Source organism: Eulemur rufifrons, chromosome 3, assembly GCF_041146395.1.
Source record: "Eulemur rufifrons isolate Redbay chromosome 3, OSU_ERuf_1, whole genome shotgun sequence".
Lineage (NCBI taxonomy): Eukaryota > Metazoa > Chordata > Mammalia > Primates > Lemuridae > Eulemur > Eulemur rufifrons.
In genome coordinates, this window is record NC_090985.1 from 38,348,379 (window position 1) to 38,359,893 (window position 11,515).

Here is an 11,515-nt window from a genome sequence, read left to right on the forward strand (position 1 = left end):
CTTTCAAGTGCTGGGGTCAGAGCTGTGAGAAGGATAGGCAAAGACCCCATTTTCATAAGAGCTATCTATCCTAGCGAGGACGCAGGAAATGAGTCAATAAGAAAACAGCAGATACATGTTACACAGAGAGTTAAGCAGTGATGATAGTCACTAAATAGTTAGTGAGGAGGGCTGGGCTTCTTCATGGTAATGACATATAAGCTAAGATTTACACAGTGCAAAGGAGCAGCCAGGAGAAGTTCTGGGAGAATGGAGCACCAGGAAGGTGAGGGTGATGTGCTCCAGGACGAGAAGTGAAGAGGGTATGGGAAAGAACAGCAGGAGAAAAGCTGGGCACGTGGTAAGATCCTTCCGCATGCCACGCTTTGTCACTGTGCATTCCAATGAATCAACTCATCTAACTGTGAAAGCCTCTCATGGTGACTCTTTTGTGGTCACAAAATCAGTCGTAGGAGTCCTGTGTAAAAGAGAATTTTTCATACTGCAGGTCACTGTATGGAGTCAAAAAATCAATTTAGATCGTTGTAACCAGATTCCTTTTTTTGGTATGTAAGTGGTTAGGAAAATGTCAGAGTGTATCACAGGTATCTTTACCAAGGATCATACCGGATTAAACTTTTGTTATGCTATTACTTTATTATATGTAGAAAGGGTAAGTTTCTTTTTACTAAAAATAGAAAGAAATGATATGGACAGCTAAAAATATATATAGAAAAAAAAAAAATTAGCCGGGCATGGTGGCGCATGCCTGTAGTCCCAGCTACTCGGGAGGCTGAGACAGAGGATCGCTTGAGCTTAGGAGTTTGAGGTTGCTGTGAGCTAGGCTGACGCCACGGCACTCACTCTAGCCTGGGCAACAGAGTGAGACTCTGTCTCAAAAAAAAAAAAAAAAAAAGTTTCTTTTTGATGATTTTTGTTGTTGTTTCTTTTACAAATACCTCTGTGTGTGCAGGGACAGAATGTAAAATGTATTTCTGTGAGTTGAGGTTAAAAAGGTAGGAAAACACTGCACTGAAATGTTATCTCCATGGGAACAGGGATTTCCACCTGCTTTTTTTTTTTTTAATTAAATTCTCTTTTAAATCTCCTATACTTTTTATATACTCAATACACAATTGTTGTTGAATGAATGTAGCTGGGGGCCATATCATATAGGTCTTTGGGTTGTATGGCCAAGTTTGAGTTTTATTTTAAATGAAAATAAATTTAAAATTTTATTTTAAATACAATTATAAAGTTCTAAGCAGGGGTGCAACTTGATCTGTGACTTTAAAAGCTCACTCTAGCTGCTGTATGTGGAATGGATTGGCGGGGGACAGGAGGGTTAAAACTGGCAACGAGGGGTTTTGCAAGCAGCTGAAGGATAGACAGTGATAGCTAGGACTAGGATAAAAGGGAAATAAAGTAGACAGATACGAGATACGTTCCCTAGGTAGACACGCAGATGGACCATGAGAGGGAGAGTGAAGGAAATTAAAGAATCAGGAATGATTTTTGACTTAAGAAAGTAAGTCACAGAGAAGAAATTGACTTGACAGAAGACACAAAGGAAGTTGCAGGGGTCCAAGAGTGAAGGGAATGGGTGATCTCAACCACAAATGTTCACCAGATGTTTGATGTGTCTACAGCGCTGGGTTAAGAATATTAGACAAATACTAACTTTGTTCAGAGGTATAAATACTGCTTCAATAGTTGTGTGCTTATTGGAAAGATCACATTAAAGAGCTAGAAGTTACTTGAGAGTAATAAAGAGAGCATGACACATTCAACTACAGGATGGGGTCAGGCCCCCCCTGATTTGGGCTACCCCCGATCATCTCCAGCAGTAAAGTCAACGCTCATTTGTAAAATGATGTGTTTTGTTTTCAAATCATGTTTCACAGGTTAGTGCATTTGAGGTTTGCACTCTCTCCTTAAGATGTTAATATTATTAATACTATCTTCCTTGAATAAATGTAGAAATTGAGCCTCAGGGAAGGGGAAATAAGATGTTTATTGAGCATATGCTATAAGCCAGGCCTCATGCTTGGAACTTCACAAATGCTATTTCATTTCATCATCAGCATAACCTTGGAGGTTGCCACTATGATTCCCATCTTACAGATGAGGTATGACTTGCACAAGATCACTGAGCTGTGAAATGCACCCACCAGGACTCAATCCACAGTTACCTGTCTCCTGGCCCAAAGCTCCTCCTGCTGCATTGAAGTTACTTCTAGCAGTTACACCCATTTCCTTTGCAAACATTTTCCAAATTGTAGAATTCCCAAATGCTTCCCTTCAGATTTCCGCAGTGCTGCTGAAAGTTGGGGAGGTGGAATGTTAGACTTTCAGACTTAGATCTTCTTCAGTGGCTCCTCTTACTCTGAAAAATTAGTTGATGAGGGCAAGACGAACAGCCCAACGGAGGAATGACAGAGAGCTCCGACTCCCATTTGCAAAGGGCTTTGGTTTTTTTAAACTTTCTATTTGGGCATAATTTCAAACTTGGTTGAATAAACATAGTGCAAAGAACCTTTGTCTACCCTTTATACCAATTCATCTCTTGTTAACACTTTATTCCATTTGTAAAGTGCAAGTGGGATAAATGTTTTCCATGTCATTTTTCCCAAGGATTCTGTATGTCTAGGAGTCTTTTTATTCCTTCTTTGAATTTTCCTACAGGACAGCATTCTTATTTACCCTTTCCTGCCCAAGTTCTCAGCTTCAGTTTTCCGTCCTTGCTCAGGATTTCCTTCTCTCTCACGTTGCAGGTAAGAGTCTGGCCATCTCATTGCTGGGCTTGGATTCAGGTCACTGTTCCCTCACTTACCAGCCATTTTAACTTTGGAGATGCAGTTTCTTATCTGAAAAATGGTTCTGAAGTAGTACCCTCTTAACTGTTTATGAAGACATGGAATCACGTGAGAAAGATTTTAGCCACTGCAATACTTTGTACCTCCAAAATTCATGTTGAAATGCTAACTCCCAACGTGATGATATTCAGAGGTGGTGCCTTGGGAGGTAATTAGGTCATGAGGTGGAGCCCTCATGGATGGGATTAGTGCCTTTATGAAAGGACCCCAGAGAGACCAGGCATGGTGGCTCATGCCTGTAATTCCAGCACCTTGGGAGGCTGAGGCAGGAGGATCACTTGAGCACAAGAAGTCCAGGTTACAGTGAGCTATGATCACGCCACTGTAGTGTAGCATGGGTGACAGAGCAAGACCTTGTCTTGGAAAAAAAAAAAAAAAAAAGAACACAGAGATAGCTCTTTTGTCTTCTTTCTATCATGTGAAGATACAACAACTAGAAGTTGGCAGTCTGTAGCTCAGAAGAGGCCCCCATCAGGTCCTGACCATGCTGGCATCCTGATCTCAGACTTCTATCCTTTAGAACAGTGAGAAACAAATTTCTATTTTTTATAAGCCACCCTGTCCATAGTAACTTTTTATAGTAGCTGTAACTAAGACAGCTACAGTATCAAGCCCAGAGTAAATTCCCCTAGAAATGCAAATTCACTTGGAAAGAAGCCATGGTTAGCCTATACTCATCTGTACAGCTGTACTAGTTGGTAAACTTAGAACTCTGCCATAGCACTTGGCAAATAGCTGCTTCCCTGAAACCCACCTCTCATCAGCATAGCACTCCATCCTGCTGGCCACTGGGCCTCTCCCCTGGGACTCCCATGGATATTCCCACCATCCATCTAACCAGCGCATGCCTGCAGAACCGGGCCTCAGCACCCTGCTGCAGCTCTGTGTACAGCACTTTGGTTTATGATGGCTGAGAAATGTTAGTATCACTGTTAGTTATTAGCTTAGTGCCTATAATCACTACCACACCCATTTGCAAATGACAAAGGAAGCTGAGGGAAGGGTAACTTTGCCCAAGGGCACACAGGTAATAATGACTCACACCTGAGATTGTTCCATTTCCAAAACCACTTCAAGTCTCCTTGGAGTCGCAGTCCTTGTCTCCAAGCCGGTTTCAGACACTTGTACCCTTGGGCAGGGAACTTCACCTGTCAGAGGGGAAACAGAGCAAGTTTAGAATGACCCTTTTGGCTTCTCTGCCTACCCAGTCATTGAAAAGTGCCTATATAGAGAAATTTTCCTTATCTTTTTGTTCAGGGCAAATAGTCAAATTCAGTGGTCAACTTTAAATCAAGGATCAAACAAACTCAACTTGTTAATTATTCACAGAGTTAAAAGAACTCTGCTGTTCTCTTGAAACTATTAAACTAGTTGAGACAAGCCAGAACTACAAAGCTGGTAAAACAAACTTTTTGAAAATAACGAAGCAGAGCATACAAATGTTTTTAGAGAGGGAACGTGAGCCAATGAAAGCAAAGACACAGGGTGAGAGGAGCATGGCCTTGGGAGCCAGATAGACTCCTCTCTGTGTTATTATTACAAGTCATGTAATAAGTAACCTTTGCTTCATCATTTGGGAAATAAGAGTAACTACCTAGAAGAATTGTTTAGCGTCAGATGCAGCGGGTGTACAGCCCTGAGGTCAGTGCCTGGCACCGGGAGCAAGAGTGAAAATATTTACTGACTGGACAGAGGGAGCAAACCAAACAGGTTCACTATGAATCAGCATTTCAGAGGCCCTCGGCCTGCAGGGAATTAACCCTTACCTTGCTGGATCACAGGGGACAAGTGTTCAGTTATTTCCCAACCAGTATGCAAATCTTTTCGCAGCTGTACCCACATGTCCCACTGAAAAGCAGGCCTGCCTGATGGTAGAAGAAAGTACCCAGCCACTCTGTCTTATGTGAAAAAGAGGGAAGGAAAAGAGACAGCTAGTAATCTGAGGGCTGGTTTGTTTCCAGTGGCACAGAAGGGGTAAGGCAAAAGGAGAAGCTCTTGTCCCTCCTACCTCCCACCCTCACTCCCCTGAGATAACCATTAGTAACAGATTCTTATATCATTTTCCAGAAATTAGCCAATTAGCCTTCCTTCCTTCCATACAAATGGAATCATAATATAATAATGGCTAATGTTTATCATGTGTTTGTTATGTGCCTGGGAATGTTTTAAGCATCTTACATGGAATATATATTATTTAATCCTTATGACAACCGTGTAAAATAGGTATTGCTTGCTTTTATTTCCATTTTTTTCCCATGAGGAAACTGAGACCCAAAGAGATTAAAGCACAGTAGGGAAAGAACCCGGGAAGTTAACATACTTTTCTATCTTACTCTGCTTTATGCTTGCATAGCAGTTCTTAACGTGAATAAATCATAGCTATTTAACTTGGCTATTGAAGCTGTCCAGATGTAACAATGACGGCTGTGTTGAACATCTTTGTATATTTATCTTTGAAACTTTAAATTTTATTTGTTTGATATTCCCTTTACGCCAGACACTGTTGGACCCTCTTTACATATATTTTGTCATTTTAATGCTCACAACCACTGCATGAGGTTAGGAATTATCCATTTTGCAGGAAAGAATACTGGGACTCCAAGCAGTTAAATAACTTGCCCAAGGTCCCAGAGCTAATGAGTGGCACTGAACTTAGTCTTCCTGATTCCAGAGCCCATAATACCATTGTTGCTATGCAATGTATGTGGCTATGCATGGAAACTCCGGAAAGGAATTCTCTGACCTATGGGAATCTTCTCTTGCTAATACCATTACCCCTATATTATTTTTCTTGTGTATTAATCTCACTGAGACTCAGTTTTCTTATCCATAAAACAAGGATAATAATATCTACTATTATGGAATAAATTGTGTCCCCCTCAAATTCATATGTTGAAGCCCTAACCTCCAATGTGATGGTATTTGGCGGTGGGACCTCTGGGAGATAATTAGGGTTAGATGAGTTCATGAGGGTGGAACGCTCATGGTGGGATTGGTGCCATGATGAGAAGAGACACCAGAGAGCTCTTGCCTTCTCTCTCTACCACGTGGAGACAGGACAAGCAGGTGGCCATCTGGAAATCAGGAAGACAGCCCTCACTGGTACCTGACTATGCCGGCACCCCGGTATTGGACTTCCAGCCTCCAGAACTGTGAAAAATGAATCTCTATTGTTTAAGCATCCCAGTCTATGGTATTTTGTTAAGAGAAGCTTGAGCAGCCTAATATAACTACCTAATAAAATTGTTATAAAGAATAACAGAAACAACAAGGTAGAAACATCTAGAATAATTTTTCTTTTCTTTCTTTTTTTTTTTTTTTTTGAGACAGAGTCTCACTCTGTTGCCCAGGCTAGAGTGCCGTGGTGTCAGCCTAGCTCACAGCAACCTCAAACTCCTGGGCTCAAGCAATCCTCCTGCCTCAGCCTGCCGAGTAGCTGGGACTACAGGCATGCGCCACTATGCCCGGCTAATTTTTTCTCTATATATTTTTAGTTGTCCAGATAATTTCTTTCTGTTTTTAGTAGAGACGGGGTCTCACTCTTGCTCAGGTTGGTCTCGAACTCCTGACCTCGAGCGATCCTCCCGCCTCAGCCTCCCAAAGTGCTAGGATTACAGGTGCGAGCCACTGCACCGGAGCTTAGAATAATTTCTAACATTAATTATGGAGTTATCCCAGGTATTGTTCTGACCATTTCAAATGTATATTAGTTTTCCAGGGCTGTCATAACAAAATACCACAAAGTGGGTGGCTTAAAACAACAGAATTTATTGTCTCACAGTTTTGGAGGCTATAAATCCAAAATCAAGGTGTTGTTATGGCCAAACTCTCTCTGAAGCCGCTAGGGGAGGGTCTTTGCCCTTCTAGCTTCCGGTAGCTCCAGGCTTTCCTTGGCTTGTGCAGCATCACTCCAGTCTTTGTCCCCATCTCCTGGTAGCATTCTTCACGTGTGTCTGTGCCTTCTGTAAGGACACCAGTCATACTGGAATGAGGCCTACCCTACTCTAATGTGATCTCATCTTAACTAATTACATCTTCAATGACCCCAATTCCAAATTAAGGTCATATGCTAAAATAGTGGGGATGAGGACTTCAGCATATTTTTTTCCTGGAGAAAACAGTTCAACCCAGGACAACAAATATTACCTCATTCCATCTCCATGGCATCCCAGTGAAGCAGATATTATTAATATTATTATTATTATTCCTATTCTAGGGACAAGGACACTGAGGCTTAGAGAGTTCACATAACTTGCCCAAGGTCACACAGTGACTAAGTATATGCTCTACTGCTTCTTGGCTTATAAGAATTTAGGGGCATAATAGACTGCTATGATCTGAATATTGTCATCTCCCAAAAAATTCATATGTTGAAACCTAACCCCCAATGCAATACTATCATGATGTGAGGCCTTTAAGAGGTGATTAGGTCAGGAGGGTGGAGCCTTCGTGAATGGGCTTAGTACCTTATAAAAGAGCCTTGAGGAAGTTTGTCTTTTTTTCCACTGTGAGGATACATAGAAAATCTTCTATGAGGAGCAGGCCTTCATCATATATTAAATCTGCTGAGGCTTCTATGACCTTGTGTAGGAGCTTGAGCCATTTCCCCATCTGTAAAGCAGGTCCAGGCATCCTACTGTCTCTGGATTTGGGAAGGAATTGAATGGCAGGGCACATGTCTGGCACAAAGGAGACATGTTACAAGCCATGTAAAGTCAAGGAAAGTCAACAAAGCCAGGAGTGGCATTTTATATCCTAAGTGAGCCATGTAGGCCTTAGGTAGGACACTCAAGAATCCTTCTGAGGTCAGATGATTAACAATATGACTGTCACATAGTAGCCTTTCAATAAATGTTTGCTGTGTTTTTTTTAGGCCTCTTAGGATGGGTAGTTCTGTCTTTCTTGTTAGTGTAGTTCTCTAGTAGCAGAAGCTGGTTTTAACTTCCCAGGGCAAACGTGGAAGTTAGCAATCTGATATTTTTTTCTCCAGGCCTTGCTCTGTTCCCTCTTGCACTCGTACTCAATTGCCTCTTTATGCTGTCAGTGTCGTATCTAACAATTCATTGCCTAGTCCAAGACCATGAAGACTTACTCCTAAGTTTTCTTCTAAGAGTTGAATAATTTTGGCCTTTACATTTAGGTTTTCAATAACTTCTGTGTTAACTTGGTGTTAAGCATGGGCCTAATTTTATTCTTTTACATGTGAATATCAAGTTGTCCCAGCATCACTTGTTGAAAACATACTTCTTTCCCCATTTAAAGGTCTTGGGGAACTTTTGTCAAAGTTTAATTGATGATAAATAGGTTATTTCTTGGACTCTGAATTCTATTCCATTGATCTGTATATCTGTCCTTATGCCAGTTTCTCACTGTCTTGATTAACATAGTTTTGTTGTAAGTTTTGAAATTAAGAAGTACATTGTTTCAAGATTGGATTGACTATTCTGTGGCCCTTGCATTTCCATACAAATTTTAGGATCTGTTTGTCAATTTATGCCAAAAAAAAAAAAAAAAAAACAGCCAGCTGGAGTTTTCACAAGGATTGCATTGAATCTGCAGATCAAATTGGAGAATATTGCCATCTTAACAATATTAAGAATTCTAATCCATAAACATGGATGTATTTCCACTTACTTATGTCATCATTAATTTCTTTCAATGGCTTTTTTTTAGCTTACAGTGTATGAGCATTGTATTTATTTTGTTAAATTTATTCCTAAGTGTTCTGTTCTTTTTAATGCTCTTATAAATGGAATTGTTTTCTTAATTTTATTTTCAGTTAGTTCATTGTAAGTGTATAGAAATTCATTTGATTTTTGTATACTGATTTTAGATCTTGCAATCATCTTGCTGAACTTATTTATTAGTTCTAATGTTTGTTTAAGTTGATTCCTTAGGATTTTTAATAAATGAGATTTTTTTTCTCTAAATGGAGATAGTTTTACTTTTTACTTTTTCATATTTTCAATTTGAATGCCTTGCCTTTATTCCTTGCTTCCTTTCTTCCTTTCTCTTTTTCTCTCTCTCTATTTTTTTGTTTAATTACTCTGACAAGAACCTTCAGCATAATGTTAAACAGAAGTGGCAAAAATGGACATCTTGTCTTGTTCCTGATCTTAGGGGAAAACTTTTAGTCTTTCATATTAAATAAAATGTTAGTTGTGGATTTTTCATAGATGCCCTTTGTCATTTGAGGAAATCTCTTTCTATTTTCAGTTTTTTGAATTTTTTTAATTATGAAAGGATGTTGGACTTGGTGAATTTTTTTTTATTATTGACATGATCACGTGGTTTTTAAACTTTGTTTATATTCTATTAACATGTTGTATTAATTGATTTTTGTATATTGAACCAACCTTGCATTCCTGGGATAAATCTCACTTGCTCATGGTATATGATTCTTTTGATCTATATTAATATGGATAGAAATTTTTTTTTATTTTGTCATAATATCTTTGTCTGGTTTTGGTATTAGGATAATGTGATCCTCACAGAATGCTGTTTACAAAAATCTATTTTTTTAATATTCTTTTTGTTCTTTATATTGAATAATCCCAATTGATGTCCTCAAGTTCACTGATTCTTTCTTCTGTCCACTCAAGTCTGAAGTGGGTCCCTCTAGTTAGTTTTTTATTTCAGTTATTACACTTTGTAACTTCAGAATTTTTATTTGGTTCTTTTAAGATAATTTCTATCTTTATATTGATAATCTCTATTTCAGGACACATTGTTCTCATACTTTTATTTAATTCTTTATATATGGTTTCTTTTAGTTCTTTGAACATTTGTGATAACTGATTTAATCCACTAAAAAAGTTGATTTTGACAGTGTTTTTATTGCATTTTATGGAGAAGTATATTTAGGAGGTCCTTAATATGCTACATCAGAACAGCCAATTGTATATTAGTTTTTATAGCTACTAAACAAATTATCACTAAATTAGCCACTAAAACAACACCCATTTATTTTCCCATAGTTTTTGTAGGTCAATAGTTTGGATGCAGAGTGACTGGGTTTTCTGCTCAGGTTCTTACGAAGCTGATTCAATATGTTGATTGGATTGTGTTCTCTTCTTCAGCCTAAGGTCTTCTTTAATATTCAACCAGGTTGTTGGCAGAATTTAGTTCCCTGAGTTATAGGAAGGAGGTCCTTGTTTTTTTGCTGGCTAATGGCTGGCGGTCAATCTCAGCTTCTAGAGGCTACCCTTAGATCCTAAACATAACCTGGAAGCTTCCTTCTTTAAAGCCAGCAGGAAGACTCTGGCTACAAGAGACATCATTTCTAGCTATATTTCATTTGTGTAGCACTGTTTTATATAGCCCTCTTACATAAACTAATCCAACCTAATCCTCACAACAGCCCTCTGAGATAGCCAGGGAAGGTATTCCTAAACCCGTTTTAAAGACGTGAGACAAAGGCTCAGAGAGATTACATGACTTGCTCATGGTCACACAGTTAGTAAGAAGCAGAGCAATTCTTCTGACTCCACATAGAGTGGCCTCTGCCCTGCCTCCCACCTGCCTGCCATGTTAAAGGTCAGTCTTTTTAAAATTTTGTTTGTTACATGGCAAGCATGGAGGATAATAGTACCTGAGGCCTCTTTAAGGGACTCTGTTTCTGGAACAGTCTCCCCCTGGGCTCCTGCATCTCCTGCCTGGATGTTTGAGAAGAATACCCAAGCATGGAAAACAGTATTAACCAGGAGTTTTGATAAAATGGAGTTTTCAGGGGTGAATTGCAATTTAAATAGCTGAAAAATTCCATTTACTTCCAGCAATGTCTTTCGAATGCTCCCTCTGGGCCAACTCAAAGGGAGCAGACAGTCATCTCCTACAGAAAGAAAATGGGATTTTTATTTTTGTCTTGAAAGTGCCTTGATGTCAGCAATCTCAAGGCTGGCAATGGGGCCTCGGTGAAGACATCATCAGAAACAACAGCAGAAGGTTCTGAAGGTAGTCAGCCATCCACCAAACTCACTCTCACTTTAACTTAATGGCTTTGCAAGTGATAGAAAAAATTAACCATTTAAGACCAACCTTCCTTCCTCCCTGTGCTTAATCTCCTGATTTAATGTGTCTAGTCATCTTCTAAATGATAATGAGTTTTCTTTAGTTTCAATTTAAACATTTTAATTATCCTTCTGTATCTTTCTATAGTAATGCAAATAAATGCATGTTGGTGTTCCTCATTAATCAATCCCTCAAATATTTGAGGACAGTGCAGCTGGGATATTGGTTCTTTCTCCAGATTCCCTTCGCCTGGCTCCTGCACAAATTCCCTGGCTGCTGTGAGAAGGTGATCTCACCTTCTACGAAGGCCAGCCCCCTTCCCTCAAATTGGGACCAACTTGGTGAGTGTATCTGATGCTCCAGAGCTCCCTGTGCAATCAGACTGAAGCTAACTAGACTCCAGTTGAGACCACATCCTGCTTAGCTGCCTTCCTATCCTACTTCATGCCTTGCCTCATTCCTGAGAGCCCTCCCCAGGGAATCACATGCACCCAAAATCACGGTCCCAGATGCAATTTTGAAGGCATTGACCTAAGAGAGATAGTCAAGAAGTTCTGCTCTATCTTTCCTCTATCTAAATTTAAAAAAAAAAAATTACATTCAGAAATTAAAGGCCTTGCTGTGAAAGAAACATTCATTTAAGTAAGGTA